Source organism: Mus pahari, chromosome 13 (genome assembly GCF_900095145.1).
Source record: "Mus pahari chromosome 13, PAHARI_EIJ_v1.1, whole genome shotgun sequence".
Taxonomy (NCBI): domain Eukaryota; kingdom Metazoa; phylum Chordata; class Mammalia; order Rodentia; family Muridae; genus Mus; species Mus pahari.
The window spans coordinates 64,799,578-64,816,769 of NC_034602.1; the positions used below are offsets into that span (position 1 = coordinate 64,799,578).

General features: G+C 41.2%; 1 protein-coding gene across 1 annotated transcript in view; it reads right to left on the reverse strand.

The window, feature by feature from the left end:
* Window positions 1-17,192, reverse strand: part of Scfd2 (sec1 family domain containing 2) — a 317,786-nt gene that overhangs the window by 284,264 nt on the left and 16,330 nt on the right. The window lies entirely within an intron of this gene.

Genomic DNA, 17,192 nt, shown 5'->3' on the forward strand with positions numbered 1-17,192 from the left:
CCCATTAAAAAATGGGGTACAGAGCTAAACAAAGAATTCTCAACTGAGGAATTCTCAAGTGTTTTCATTCACTCTCCCCTCATTGTGCACAAATACCCACTCCAGATTTATACTTTTTAGTTCTTGTGTACTAAAATACCTTAGAAGAAATATAGATTTTTCCGAGATTCCTAACATTGACACATAGGTCTCATGTTCCCTTAAAAACTATTTTGTCGATACAAACAGTTCTGTCTGTCTGATGTCAGAATGTGTGCTTCTTGTTCTAAGCAGTTTTTTATTTTATCCCATTATTATTCTGTGTATGTGTGTTGTGTGCATTAGATATGTGTGTAGATGCAGATACATGCTTGAAAATTAGAAGACAACTTTTTCCTCTGATGTGGGGGATATAACTTAGGGCATCAGATCATGCAGCAAACACCTTTAACTGCTGAGCCATCTTGCCAGCCCTTAAAACGTTTCACTTTTTAAATCATGTTATTTTATGTGTACGGGTGCTTCATCTACATGTATGTCTATGCAACATGTGTATGCAGCATCTGCAGAAATGAGAAAAGAAGCCAGGAGTGGTGGCGCATGCCTTTAATCCCAGCACTCGGGAGGCAGAAGCAGGCGGATTTCTGAGTTCAAGGCCAGCCTGGTCTACAAAGTGAGTTCCAGGACAGCCAGGGCTATACAGAGAAACCCTGTCTCGAGGGAAGAAAAAAAAAGAAAAAAGAAAAAAAAGAAATGAGAAAAGGACATTGGATCCCCTGGGACTGAAATTGCAAACTATTGCTAGCTACTATGTAGACGCTGAAAATTGAGTCTGGGTCCTCTGAAAGAGCAACCAGTACTCTTCAGTGCTAAGCCATCTCTCCAGGCACTCTGAAAAAAACTTCTTACACTATCATGCTATCAACGGTGGACACCTTAAGTTTCCCAAGCAAATATCCATGAATTAATTTGGGTTGTATGAATAAGTGGCTAAGGACAATCAAACCATACTATATTAGTTACTGTTTTTTACTGTTGTGACCAAATGTGTGACATGAAGTAACTGGAGAGAGGATTGATTTTGGATTAGAGATTAGGGGATACAGTCCATCATTTCAGGGCAGACAGGTAATGGGACCATGAAGTAGCTGGGTAGCTCATGGCTCCAGTGGGGGAACAGGGACTTGGCTACTCAGATGCAGTTCACTGGACTTTTCTGTTTTTAAGTCTGGGATCTGGCCTACAGGAAGCTGCGATGTACATTCAGATGGATCTTCTCTCCTAAGTTAGCCTTGTCTGAAACACCAGCACACACACACACACACACACACACACACACACACACACACACGCACATGGATGTAGCTCCAAATCTCACCAAGTAGAGAATCAAGATTAACCACACAAATCTATTCCTTATCAACTCAATCCCCAAATATATTTAAACCTTAGCAGCCTACCTCTGTCTTTAAATACTCATGAACATTTTATAATTGGACAATACATTTAGTTCATCTGCAAACAGTCTTCCAAATGTTAACAGTTCTAATATTGTTCCAATGCCCAAAGTCCAAAGTCTCTTCTGAGACTCAAGGCATCATAAGATTCTGTAAAATCAAAAAGCAAGTTAAATATTTCTATTATATAATGGCACATTCCAAAGAGTATGTTCCAAAGAATGCAGGTATAGCAAGGAGATATTAAACCTAAGTAAAACCAAAACCCAAGAGAACAAATAGCAAGCCCTTCAGCTCCATCTCTAGTATCAGGGCTTGTAGTTGCATCATCTGAACCCCAACGGACTTGAGCAGCCCCACCCCTCTAATTTTGCTGTCTATAACACAGCCTGCAACACATGGGCTCCTCCCTTGGGCTGGCTCCCTTCTGCTTCCTCAGTGTATGGCTCACGGTCCTGGTGCTTCCAACATCCTGGGGTCTCCATAGTAGCATAGGGTTCCTGGTCAGTTTGATATAATGACCTCTTAGGACCTCCTTACGGGGAATCCAACCCTATTACACATTGACTGGCCTCAGCAGCTTTCTAGAATTTTGGTGGAAGTCTCTATGACCCTATATGCCTTGCTTGCATGCCCAAAAGCCACCACCATTAGATGACACTCCCAAATTCTGCTGCAAAGTAATGATGTATCTGAGAGCCATCCATCCCACACATACACTTCTATTACAGCAGTAGACTTTATGTGCCTTAGAAGCTTAACTTGGAAATATGGAGAAATCAAGTTGTTATGTATCAGAAAACTTCCTTCCTCCTTGTTAGCTAGCTTCTGTAGTATTAAAAGGTGTGCTACATATTGCAGGAGGCTGGGGGCAGAGAATAACCAAAAGTCTTACCCAGCTGTGACCCCTGGGGCTCCAGGAATGATCAATGTGACAAGACCTGAAGAACACAGGTGCAATGGTCGCCAGGATGTTATGGGAGGAACCAACTGCTTTCTGAGTGGGTCTAAGGCCTGCTCCACAGGAGGAAATACATGCCTGATACTATAAATCTGGTCAAAACTGGGAGCCAGGGGAACAAGGGCCCATAGGTAAGCTCTCTACTGTTATCTTGCTAAATGGGCATAGTACCAAACAGCTCTCTAAATTCCCTCTTTAGAAGCATGGGTTAGTGCCGATCTCAAACCTTATCGGGTAAGTTTCCTTGTGCAATGGGTGGTGGTCACTGGCACTAGTCTCTAGCAATTACAGACACTTTCTCGGCATTAGCTTTGTTAGGAACTGTAAACTTGCTCAAGGTTCCTTTCATCAAGAAGCTGTACAGTGCTCGCCTGCCATCTCTTGCTGCATAACTATGAACAGTAAACAGTAATCATGCCACAACCTGGATGTAGGGTTTTCTTAAAAGGTCCATATATATATATATATATGTTTTTGTTTTTTTTTTTTAAGATTTATTTATTTATTTATTTATTATATGTAAGTACACTGTAGCTGTCTTCAGACACTCCAGAAGAGGGCGTCAGATCTTGTTACGGATGGTTATGAGCCACCATGTGGTTGCTGGGATTTGAACTCCGGACCTTCGGAAGAGCAGTCAGGTGCTCTTACCCACTGAGCCATCTCACCAGCCCACCAGTAACTCAACCTCATTCAGACTTTTGGGACAAAAGCAGAATGTAGCCAGTGTATTTGCCAAAAAGTAACACTAATGATCTCCACAAATGAACTCCCTGTTGGCTTCTGGAACCTCATGACCCAGACCTTCACTGTCACATTCCCATAGGAATGTCCCTTTAATCTTAGCCATTCTGACTGGTGTGAGGTGGAATCTCAGGGTTGTTTTGATTTGCATTTCCCTGATGACTAAGGATGCTGAACATCTTTTTATGTGCTTCTCAGCCATTCAGTATTCTGTTGAGAATTCTTTGTTTAGCTCTGTACCCCATTTTTTAATAGGGTTATTTGGTTCTCTGGAGTCTAACAGATGCTGGCAAGGATGAGGAGAAAGAGGAACACTCCTCCATTGCTGGTGGGACTGCAAGCTTGTACAACCACTCTGGAAATCAGTTTGGTTGTTCCTCAGAAAACTGGACATAGTACTACCAGAGGATCCAGCAATACCACTCCTGGGCATATACCCAGAAGATCTTCCTACTTGTAATAAGGACACATGCTCCACTATGTTCATAGCAGCCTTATTTATAATAGCCAGAAGCTGGAAAGAACCCAGATGTCCCTCAACAGAGGAATGGATACAGAAAATGTGGTACATTTACACAATGGAGTACTACACAGCTATTAAAAACAATGAATTTATGAAATTGTTAGGCAAATGGATGGATCTGGAGGATATCATTCTGAGTGAGGTAACCCAATCACAAAAGAACACACATGATATGCACTCACTGATAAGTGGATATTAGCCCAGAAGTTTGGAATACCCAAGATCCACAAACCACATAAAACTTAAGAAGGAAGACCAAAGTGTAGATACTTTGATCCTTCTTAGAAGGGGGAGCAAAATACCCATGTAAGGAGTTACAGAGACAAAGAATGACCATCCAGACACTGCCCCGCCTGGGATCCATCCCATATATAATCACCAAATTCAGACACTTTTGTGGATGCCAACAAGTACTTATTGACAGAAGTCTGTTATAGCTGTCCCCGGAGAAACTCCAACAGTGCCTGACAAACACAGAGGTGGATCCTTGCAGACTACCATTGGACTGAGCACAGGGTCCCCAGTGAAGGAGCTAGAGAAAGGACCCAAGGAGTTGAAGGGGTAAGCAGTCCCATAGGAGGAACAACAATATGAACTAACCAGTACCCCCAGAGCTCCCAGGGACTAAATCACCAATCAAAGAGTACACATGGTGGGACTTGTGGCTCCAGCTGCATATGTAGAGGATGGCCTAGTCAGTCATCAATGGGAGGAGAGGCCCTTGGTCCTGTAAAGGCTCTCTGCCCCAGTATAGGGGAATGCCAGGACAGGAAGCAGGTGTGGATGGGTTGGTGAGCAGGGGGAGGGAAGAGGGGATGGGGGTTTTTGAAGGGGAAACCAGGAAAGCGGATAGCATTTGACATGTAAATAAAGAAAATATCTAATACAATTTTTTTTTAAAAAAAATGTCTCTTTAAGCTCTGCTACTACAACTTCAAGTGAAGCACACTACTAGTAGATCATATTTACACCTACTCTAAGCCCTTTGTGTCCTATTTTAAGCCTACTTCATCTTGCTCAGTCTTTTAAGTTCAAGAACAGCTGATCAACATCTTTTTAATAAGTCTGGCCTGAAACAGCTTTCTTTTTCATTACTACATAAGATTTCTATGAAGCTGAAGAGATGGCTCATCAGTTAAGAGTACTTGCTGCTCTTTCAGAGGACCTAAGTTCAGCTCCCAGCACCTATATGACAGCTCACAATTGTAACTCTAGCTCTCTCATGACCTGTGGACACATTTACACATACACACACACACACACACACACACACACACACCATTTTAAAAATCTTTTTTAATTTAAGGATTTCTGAAACATAAAAAAGCAGTTTTAAAATATATTTTCAAATAATATCACCACATCTTATTTGAAAGCACTTCAGAATTTATTAAAACACATTTCTTTGGTCCTTTCCTCAGGATCTATGTCATAGTCACTGTAGTGGCTATTCCTGGTTGTCAACTTGACTATATTTGAAATGAACTACAATCCAGAATTGGAAGGCTCACCAGTGAACCTAATCTGGAGGCTGGGAGATAGAAGTTTCTGATCTGGATCTTGGTATGGAGATCTTGAGACACAGTGGTGATTGAATCCAGAAGATTAAGACAGGGAGTCCAAGGCCATCTGGGATTAAAGAGCTCTCGCTCTTCTGCCTGCCTGTCGTGTGGGACTAAGTAACTGCTAGATCCTTGGACTTCCATTCACAGCTACTACTGAACCATTGTTGGGATTTGGACTGCAGACTGTAAGTCATCAATAAATTCCTTTACTATATAGAGCATATCCGTAAGTTCTGTGACTCTAGAGAATCCTGACTAATACAGTCACTAACTCAATCTAAAGAGCCACAGAAAAGCCAATTGCCTAACTGAAGCAAGATCAGTCAGTAACTGGTGAAGCTGGGGAGCATGTTCAAGTAACACACTTCTAAATTCAGTGAGCAAACTACCAAAAAGAGTCCGCTAGGCAGAATGCAGGTTATTTTCAATAGTTAAGGCTATACTCTTTTCAAATCCTTGATTTCCTTACTATCCACAATTCTCCTTTTAAATTGACACATGGGCCTTATACGGGATGGAATACAGGAATTAAGACTCAAGTAGACCTAAGAGTTTGCAAGGCACAGACCCTCCAGGTGACCAGGCCCTAAGCAAGGGGGGCTGAGAGCAAACAAGAACACATCCAAATGCCCCACCACCACCACCTAACAGACAGCCTGACCACTTTCACATATGGGTCACACATAAACCAGGCCCTATCCCCTACCCACAGACTGCCACCACTGTGCTGTGCTGCCTGGCTGCTGACTAATAAATCTCTTGCTTGAATGTCAACTTAATTCAACTCCACTCCTCTCTTCTCACCCTCCCTTCTTCTTCCTATTGCTACATAAGCATATGAAGAAGATAATACTCTCAGGGTCCTGTGTTCTTTTCTTTTCTTTTGTTTTGTTTTAAATAATATCATACTGTTCCCCTTGCAGTCATCATTAGTCACTGGCAGTCATGTTGTTACACAATGCTAATTATTTTCCACTTCAATTTTATTGTGTAAATCCTCCTCTAAAAAAAAAACAACAGGGGTAAGCTGCCTGCCACAAAAGTGTAAACCCATAAAAAGCGAGGGAATGTCTATCTATAATCCCAGTGTTCTTATGGCAAGGTGGTAAGCAGAGACAAGAGACTCCCCAGCAGATCCTGGGGCAGCTAGCCCGGTATACACAGTGACAAGAAAACGTGGCTCAAACAAGGTGGAAGTCAAGGGCAAACCTCAGCGTTGTCCTCTGGCCTGCATGCATGCCAGGGGTGCATGCATTCACACATGAACATACGACAAGGAGGTATTGTTCTGTTCTTTCTGAATTTTCAAGTGTTCCAAATGTGTGCATATACTTATTATATAATATATGTAATCTTTTTAAAAAATAAAAATACAAAGTGTCTAAGTTGCCTAGACAGATCATTTCTAATCCTGCTCAAACCTTATGTTTACTACATCCTTTGAAGAGATAGGAAAAGTATTCTTTGATTATTTTCTAATTCCAAAGGTAACAAAGTTAATCCACTTACTTCACATCCTATTTTTAGTATTTTTTTTTTTTTTAAGTAATGAGGATTAGAACCTCTGACTTATGTTGGCAAAGCAGGGCTGTCTACTGAGCCACATCCTCAACCCTGTATATATCGTATTTTGGTTTTCCATAACATAAGTAGTTTAAGGAGCATTAGAACACAATTCTAAAATTCCAAGTGCCAATGTGTTTGTTTGTTATCTGTGACTCCGAATAATTCACTTGATCATCCTGGGATGTTACATTTCTAAGCCATGTACTGTTTTTTTCACTTATTGAGAACACATATGTCACAGACAATATGACTATCTTATCTCACTTAATAACAACTCTCTAGGGTATTATAACCCATTTGATAAATTACAGAAGGATATTCTTTAAGGTTTTAGTTTGGAGTTCCTCCAAGGCTTCCTAAGATTCTGCCTGCCTTTCTGACCCGACTCAAAAGGCATAACTTTTCTTTATTTCTTTTTTTCTGTCTCTTTCTTTTGGATGCTGCCCAGAGCCTAAGGACACTTTGGGGGTGCAAGGTACTTTGGGCTTTTTTACTTTCCCTAAAGATCTCCTCCCCACATGCCCCTAACTCAAATGGCACAACTCTCTCTCTCTGTCTTCCTCCTCCACGCAGCTGCTGAGAATAACAGCTAGTTTATTTGGGGAGTTCTTCCTTTAAATTATGATAAAATTGTCCTTGAGCGTAAAAGGTGGGAGGGACTAGTTTGCCCAAGTTATATGGTCACCACACTGACTGTCACTTAAGTCCATGTCCCTGTAAGCTGCGCACATGAGGCTCGTCAAGGAAGGGCCCAGAATGCTGGCACCCAAGGACGACTCCCCACCACGTCTGCTCCTCCAGCTTCATACGTGCAGATTTGATTTACTTCCCCAAGTGCATCCACCCATGTGTGAATACTCCACACGGCTGTTTCTTTTATTAGAACTATTTTTCCTTTCACAAACCTAGTGACAATAATAGAAACAATTAACCAGAACATATCCAGAAAGTTGTAGACTATGAATTAAGCACTTTTCTGCCATCTCCTCTTTTAGAGACATAAGTTTTAACTTATTGCAGTTACTGGAAGACAATTTTGTTACAATTCATTCTTTGATGTATGATAAAATAGTAGTATGTTTGTCTTATGAAAACTTCTGTTGCTATGAAATGTAATGAACTTCTAAACAGTTAATAACTCTATAAAATGTCAAATACACACAAATGTCTGTTCTTTTTCTTTTTCTTTTTTTAAAGATTTATTTATTCATTTTATGAATGTGAATACACTGTCACTGTCTTCAGACACACCAGAAGAGGGCATAGGATCCCATTACAGATGGTTGTGAGCCACCACGGCTTGGGGGTAACTGTTATGAGCACTTGCTCCACGGGCTCCAGGCATGCAGGCAGTGCACAGACACAACACTCATGCAAGCAAAACACTCACACAGGTAAGATGAAAACAACACATTTGCTGGGAATTGAACTAGAACCTCTGGAAGATTAGTCAGTGCTCTTAACAGCTGAGCCACCTCTCCAGGTCCTGTTCTTTTTCTTTTCTCTTTTCTTTTCTTTTCTTTTCTTTTCTTTTCTTTTCTTTTCTTTTCTTTTCTTTTCTTTTCTTTTCTTTTCTTTCTTCTTCTTCTTCTTCTTCTTCTTCTTCTTCTTCTTCTTCTTCTTCTTTTTTTTTTTTTTTAAGATTTGTTTACTGTATTTAAAGGTACACTGTAGCTGTGTTCAGGCACACCAAAGAGGACATCAGATCCCATTACAGACAGCTGTGAGCCACCATGTGGTTGCTGAGAATTGAACATAGGACCTCTAGAAGAGCAGTCAGTGCTCTTAACCACTGAGCCATCTCACCAGTCCCCTGTTCTTTTTCTTAATTATCTATCTTGTATCCCTAAAACTATTTTGACAATTGGCCGAATTTTAAGACTACAAGCTAACAATTAGAACCTGCCACAGATCCTGTCTTAAAGTCTTTCCAGAGCCTGGTTACAGGAAGACATGGTCCTTTCCACTCACTCCTGGATCTTTATTTATCATAATTACTCAGCTTAATGGAATTTTAGAAGTTGCCTTGGCTTGGCAAGTATGAAATGTCAGATTCAGTCTACTAGAAATAAACAGGAAATATTCATCATCAAATAAAATGCAAAGACGGCAGCGTTAATTTTTTGAAGGTGCTTGAGTGCTGACTCACAGTACTGCTTCAATCAAGTGGAAGGCATGTAATTAGGAGGCGGATGTTGACCTATGAATGCACACTGTCATCGTGTGAGCAAACACAGGGCAATGGTGTCTTCGTGGTACGCAGGAACGCTAAGCTTACTCACAGGATCTGTATCACCAGTCGTGGTAGTCCAACAAAAACACAATAACAACAACAGCAGTGATAAACCCAACAAAGGTTTTAACTTGTCTTCAACAGAGCAAGCTGAGTCATAGTGTGTTACTGGAGGACTAATGACTTCCATCCGTGTGAGCTTGGTGAGCTAAGTAAGCGAGTCAGACTTGGAGTCAACTTTCCTCTTGACTGCTGTTTTCAACAATTCAGCTATGAGAAGCATATCCATTAACCTTCATCTCCAAAAAAGTGAAAGAATTACAGAACGGGAGACCGAATCAGATAAACCTGGAAAACAGTCTGTCCTTCATCATTCTTTCAAAATATCAGCATTTCCTGCAGCTGAACATCCATCAAGCAACTCCAGCCTCTGGAGCTAGATCTACAGAAGAAGCCAGAACGGGGCATGTTCCTCCAGGTGACAGGGACAGCAGCTCTGGGGGAGCAAATGCTAAGTGTGAACAAGGTCAGGCAGAGAGGAAGCAGCTAAGCAATGGGATTAGAGCAGGTTGAGCTGGAGTAGGTAGGGCAACGGGCCCATGAGAAAGTCTCCCAGAAAAGGAAGGAGGTATGGGTGCAGCCAGCTAAGCCCTTAGACAGGCTGCTGTGCTCGCACCGGCGCTGCGGAACGAGCACTTGTGCAGTACTGAACGGGGCTCACTAAGCTGTCCAGGCTAGCCCTGAATTCATTTAGTAGCCCAGGCAGGTCTTGAAATTTGCCGTCCCCTTAACTCAGCCTCATGAGTAGCTAGGAATAGCTAGGACACCATCACTAGGCCTGCTTCACTATTTATTAAGAACCTACAATATAATGTTCTAGGTTCAAATAAATGGTGTTCCCCATGGACACCCTAGCAAATGTGACCCTGTTTAAATATCTCTTTCTATTTTACATTTATAATGCTTGTCACTAACAGGAAATTGTCTTAGTAAATTTTGGAATAAAGGTAGCAATGGAACATTAAGAACAGAAATACTCTAGCTTTAACTGAATGTCACCATCCTGGACCCATGGGACGGTCATATTCTGCCACCAACACATGGGAAGGAAGGTAGGGGCGAAGATGAAGAGAGGGCTCAAAGAGGAAGAACAGAACAGATCTACAGATTTTCTCAAACCCCAAAGTTAAATGTTTACCCAAAGGACAGAGGAGAGCCACAGAGAGCTTACAAGATATTGGACTCAAACTTAGCACTAACTGCAGAACAAAATAAATGTGCTTCCTGGTCTGTAAGTAAAATCACATTGTCTTATATACTAGAATGAGTTTTCATTTCTTCCTATTGAATGTTCTTATTTGGGGATTTATTCACATTTATTCATATTAGTCAACATATTTTTGAGTGCTTACTATGCATTATGAGTGCCTACTATGTACCAAGCACTTCTCTTGGGACTTGGAGTTTTAGACCATTCCTTAGAAATCATCTAGGAATGATGATTTCTTCACATAGAAGAAAACTATCATGATTATAAATCAAAAAGACCTTGGTTAAGCCAGGAATGGTGGCACACACCTTCAATCCCAGCCTTCCAGAGGCAGAAGCAGAAGGATCTCTGTGAGTCTGAGTTCAAGGCCAGCTTGGTGTGTGTGCAAGTTCCAGGACAGCCAGGGTTACATAGAGAGACCTTGACTCAAAAACACAAAAAACAAAATAATGAAAGCAGACCCTTGCAAGTCATAAAGATTTGATCAAAAACCACTGAACAGAGAGAGAGCTGGACAACTAAAGTCAAACATAAAAACAACACTCACACTCATAGCAGTAGGCACAGCCTCTCCTACAGGCTCGGTACCTGAAAGGATCATCTTAAGGGACCTGTGTCCACTCTCATTTGTACTTTCAAAAAAAATTATATATATATATATATATATATATATATATATATATATATATATATATGATATATATATATGGGTGTGGGTGTGTTTGTATACATATGTATATATACATACATATACACTATATATGTACACACACATATATATACACACACACACATACATATACATCATATATACATACATCATATTTACATCAGGACTGGACAGATGGCACTCTGGTTAAGAGCATTTGTTGCTCCTACAGTACCTCTAGCTCCAGAGGATCCAGCACAGTCCTTTGGCCTCTGAAGGCACCTCCAAGGTATCTCTCTCACACACATTTTTATAAATTAACTCTGTAACTGTCAAATACAGGAAACGGCCCACTAGCAGGAATGGCAACAAGTGTTAGGAGGAAGCGCTGGAAACATGGCTGTAGAACAACCCGACAGTCTGTGAATAACCCTGGACTCTACAACATGAGATTTAGACAGACCCCAATACAGCCTGCAGCGGGTTAAGTTCCCAAGAGGAAGCTTCTCAGAGCTGATAGCTACTTCTTTCTTGGCTGTGAACACAGCCCATTAGGACCAGCAGTCACCTGTCGTTCATATGTGGTAAGTCTTTCCATTCCTCAACTGTAGCTGTCTTTAGAGGGCTCCTGACTCCCTTTAAAGGAGCCATGGCTTCCATTTAAATTATGAATCCCAAAGCTACAAAGACCTGGAGTTCAGTCTTCTCACAACACAGAGACATTCCAATTCTTCAACGTGGAAGAGGTGTAGGGATATGAATGTGCATTCCTATGTCAAAGACACAGTATCCCAGCAATTACACACAAGAGCATCGACTGGCAGGCCACCTTCGCTTAATGTGTACTTCAGACAGAATTCTGAAAAGTATATACGTTAAACATAATCCCCATCACAAAACATCTTACAAGAGCTGTGCTATTTTCCATCATTTTGATACTTTATACTGGGCACTTTTATTCTTTAATTTTCAAAAAGAAACCATAAATTATTCATAACGTCTGCTTTCTATAGCTGTAGCTGAGCCCAGAGAATCTTTTTTTTCTCGACTTCTGTAAAAGTAAATAAACAAAAGACTGATACCAACCTTGTAAAGTTGCTTTTGAATAAATTGTGACAATGCATCTTAAAATAAAACAGTGGCAGGGAATGCTGGGCTTGTTTTTGTTTGTTTGTTTTCTTTCAAAGTGACACAGACAATAAAATGCATTTGGAGGAAGAATGCTTGTTAAAAGCAAACCAACAAAAAACCCAACCAAGCAGCACCCACATGCATGAATGCACCAGTCCAGAGCTGGGGCATAGCTCAGTGATCAAGTGCTGGCATGCACCATGCATTAGGTTAACCTTCAACATAAAAATAAGAAAACAAGCCCGACCTGGTGGTGCATGCCTTTAATCCCAGCACTCGGGAGGCAGAGGCAGGTGAATTTCTGAGTTCGAGGCCAGCCTGGTCTACAAAGTGAGTTCCAGGACAGCCAGAGTTATACAGAGAAACCCTGTCTCGAAAAAACAAACAAATAAATGAATAAATAAATAAATAAATAAATAAGAAAACAGTCTCAGTCGGAGGCTGGAAACAAATCAGATAGAGACACAAGGCATAGAGACACAAGGCATAGAGACAGTAACATTTCAGTCACCCATGAACCACATTCAGGATAGTGTCCCTATAAAATGGCATTTTTGTACAAAGCATCATTCACACAGTTGTGGTAATGCTAGATGATACAGTGCTGTCAGTTACAGTACAGTATAGTGCATGCAATTATGCACACACAGTACCTGATTCTTGATGATCACTGTAAGCACTGTTAGTGGTTTAATTTACTTTTATAATAATTTATTGTTATTTTTTAGACTATGTGCCTTGTTTCTATTTATTCTGGGTAGTAGTGTGCACACACGTGTTTTATGGCACTTATGTGGAGGTCAGAGGTCAGAGGACATTTCAGCTTGCAGAAATCCATTCTTCACCTTGACCGTAGGGGATCTATCGGGTTGTCAGGCTTGGTAGCAAGCATCTTTCCCATCTCTCTTTTCTGTCTCTCTGAGCCTCCTTTTTACAGTATCTTGTTAACACAATGACTATGTTCTAAATATTAACAAGTCTAATGTAGAATGCTCATGTACATTATATATATATACATTGGCTTGACCTTCTCTATGTCCATAGTTCACCCTATCCCCAGATCCTTCTCTGGATGTGCAAATGCAGCATCTGCCATCATTCATTCATGCATGCATGCTCTCACTCATTTGGTTTTTCATCCAATATCTCAAGTTACCCCTACTATCCCAGGTAATAGGTCATAGTGTGAATTAAACTGACAAATACCTCTACTATTGGATCTCTCTACCAGAGAATTCTCTCTCTCTCTCTCTCTCTCTCCCCTAGAGAAACAGACAACTGTCCTAGAAAGAGAAGTGCTGAAGAAGAAAATACAAGTAAGACAGCAGATACAAAGTGCCAAGCCAGACCGTAAAGGACTAGCTGGAAATGAAGAAAATCTTGAGGCACGTGTAGGAAGAAAGACGGGCCCAGGAGCAGAGACCATAGAAGCTGAGCACTTGAGGCAGGACACTACGCAGCCTATGTAAAGAACAGTAAGAAAGCCGTGCATCTGGAAAGGCGCAGTGAGGAGGCCAGAAAGAGAGGACCTACAAAGCCAGGTAGCTCCAGAATCCACTGCAAGTCCTTGGCTTGCACTTGGAAGAAGAGGAGAAACAGGCACAAAAGGAAGAACAGGAGGGGTGGGCACTGTACCAGAACACTCAGCAGCCCTGGGCCAGAATCAGGTGGAGTGAGTGCATGGAGCTGGAAAATCAGGGAAAGGTTGCTGAAGATGCTAAAAGACTAAGAGATGAGAAAGAGCAGGGCTTGGAGCCAAGATCAGAAACCCACTTCAATAAAAACAGGACTCTGCCTCCTTATTGCCAAAAATATTTCACATAATCCAGGGAAGGGTGGACAGGGACAGCAAGGCCATGCTGTAATATATTTATGCTCTCGATTTCTCATTTGCATTGGCAGGAACTTCAATGGCTGTAATTGCAAACAGCCTATTATGAAAATTGTATTACCAATAAATTTTTATTATAAAGACTCGTGTCATACTTAGAAACTTGATTTCTAAATCCTATTCCATTGCAGGCACATTTGTTGCCAAGTGCCCATCTGTTCTGCATTTCATCCTCACTCCCCTTCCATTGAGAAGCTTCTGGAGAGCTGTCAGAGGGAGTAGAGGCTATTGCTACTGTGATGGACATATGGTGCATGCCAGGAAAACTGTGGCTTATTTCAATTCCTCCTTTGTGGACAAATCACTCAATATAACTTCTTCACTTATCCAAGCAGTTGAAACAAAGCTCCCATTGTTCTCCCAGTTATTGCTTATAATGTTCTGTGTGCATCTCTGCGTGCCTCTTTACAATGCATTCCCACTGTTACCTTTTCTCCAGCTCTGCCCTCACTAAAGGGTTCTACTTTGGGCTGGAGAGATGGCTCAGCACTGACTGCACTTCCAGAGGCCGTGAGTTCAATTCCCAGCAACCACATGGTGGCTCACAACCATCTATTATGGGGTCTGATGCCCTCTTCTGGTGTGTCTGAAGACAGCTACATCGTACACATATTAAATAAATAGATAGATAGATAGATAGATAGATAGATAGATAGATAGATAGATAGATAGATAGATAGATAAGGGTCCTGCTTTACTCAGACCCCTCTAGAAGTCCTCTTTGACATTTGGGGTCACACTGCCATCTTTGGGTAGCACTTAAAATCATTTTTATAGTGTAATGAGAAGAAAGGGATGCCAGTGAAGGCAAAACCTTCACTGTAAACAGACCCAGCCTGAATACGTGTTCAGAGACAGGGCTAAGTTACAGCAGAGGCTTAGGTAGAATGACTTTGTTTAAAATGCAAGAGGAGGCTTGGAATTCATTTAGAGCAACATCCTCATTTTATAGATGAAATAATAAGATACAGAAAATGTGTCAAAGTGCCTGAAGACAGTGATTCAATCTAGTTTAAACAAGAAGAAATACATTTTATCACGTAATGTGAAACTCAACCCTGCGTGAAGGTCCAAGGACTGCTCTTCCTTCCAACAGTCCTCGTCACTGACCTTCCTGCAACAGTCCTCGTCACTGACCTTCCTGCTGTAGCAGTTTGAGGGGTCCTAGGAGTTAAGAGAGAGTGATAGAAAAGAAGCCAGGGTTTCACTTGAGTCCCTTTTAAATATGAAGACCTACCTAAGCAGGAAGACATCCCTTCTTACCCGTTTCTTAAGTTGATCTCTCGTGAAGGAAAAGGCATTTCAGAATGGGCCATGTTAAAGCCCTGAACTAAGCCTAATGCAGAGTAAATGCTAGAGTCGAGACTAACGATGCTGGCCACAACCACTATTGATCTGAGGTTGCTCTCATTCCTTATCTGGCCTGCCACATGTGTAAGGGTTCACATGTTTTCATGTACTCCAACCAACCCAACTCCTCTCATTTTACAACCTTTTCTCAGGAGCATACTTGCCCTTTTTCTAATGACTTCAGGCTTCTACAAAAGAAGCATGGGGCAACTGTAAGGTGACTTAAAGCCAGACCTTCCCCACTCCAACTGCCCGTGATACCTTAAGGCACGGGACAAATTCACTTGGGATTAGAATGGGGAATGATGGAATCTATCTCACAGATTTGAGAGCCATTAAATCAGTTAACATATGTGAAGTTTTTATACCCTACATGACAAGTCCTCTCTTAAGTGTGTTCTATGAAGAGAGGACATCTCCTGTCTTGTCTCTTAAGTACAAACTCCAGTTGTTTATAGAGAACAACCTCCCTGCCATCCCACATGATCTCGGCATAGTTCTTCGTATGAACAGCTCCCAACCCACACTGGGAAAGTGGGAGACAAATGCCAAGATAGGCCCATCTCACCAGTTTCTGCAATCTAAAACTTAAGCAGAGCAATTAAAAGACAGAAAGCAGTTAAAACCCAGTCTCTCTGGTACTATAGCCTTTTAGAGGCTTCTCCTGAGCCTTTGCTCCCTAGACTCCAACTATTTGCACTTTCAAAACTTTAATCAACATACTTCCTTTGATTTGCTTAGCTGTGAAACACCTTTAACAACCCCCTCTTTTACTGAAATATGACAATAATTTTTCAGTTCTTTTATAAAAATTATCATGGACAAACAGGACTCCTTGGAATAAACAATGAAGTGGCTCTATTTTAGTGTCTTATTTAGTCCCCTAATCTAGTCAGAGCTCTTCTCTGGGCCCCGTATGTGCAGTATAGAAGGAAGACAGTGGCTCTGAAATCAGACATACTGGTCAATTTTCTAGCTCCAGATCTATGTAATTTACTGCCTCGTTACTTCAATTACTGTACCTGAAAAATGAGGCAATCTCCCTCATTGATTTCCTGATTTAAAATGACTCCCCTTAGGGACGAGCTTGACACAATGGAAAATGGGAAATGTTAAGAGAACTGATGGCAATGGTGCCTGCAAGGATGTCTCTCTTCCTCACTGTCATGGCATCAAGTCCTGAGAATCTTACTTCCATACCCTTTTCATTAGATGCCACTTCCAATCTTCCAGACACAATCAACTCAAGGCACAGGCTTCCATGGGATAAACCTCTCAGCTGGAATGACCATCAGTGGCAGCTCAGGTCACACCTATGCTTGCCCATTCTGTATAACTTATAACATCAGCATTGCCACAACACAAGTGTTCCATGAAGACTGGAATGCTGGTTTGTCTCCTTCCGTGTCTTCATACTTCTTAGCTCACAGAAAGACCTTGCCTGCTAGCCTCTGAAGATCCTTCAGTCACAGGGACCTTGGGAAGAGCTCTGAGCTCCTCACTAGTTCACTAGTTCACTAGTTCACTAGTTCCTCGTTGGTTATATAGGCACAGAGAAAAGACAAAGTCCCAATCTTTGCATTATCTTCCCAACCTAGACACCAGAAAAATGGCTGAAAACTTCAGATGCCACAAATTAATTCCAAAATGATTGGAAATTCCAAATATATCAATTACCATTTAGATTTTAAACTATAACGCCAAAACATCCTTTTTTAAAAAATGCAAAATAAATAAAATACCTTTATTTTATTACTAATATATTCTTTTTATATAAAAAAAAAAAAGCACTATCAGAGGCTGGAGAACTGGTTGGTTTAGTTGGTTGAAAGCACTGACTGACTGCGGTTTAGTTGGTTGAAAGCACTGACTG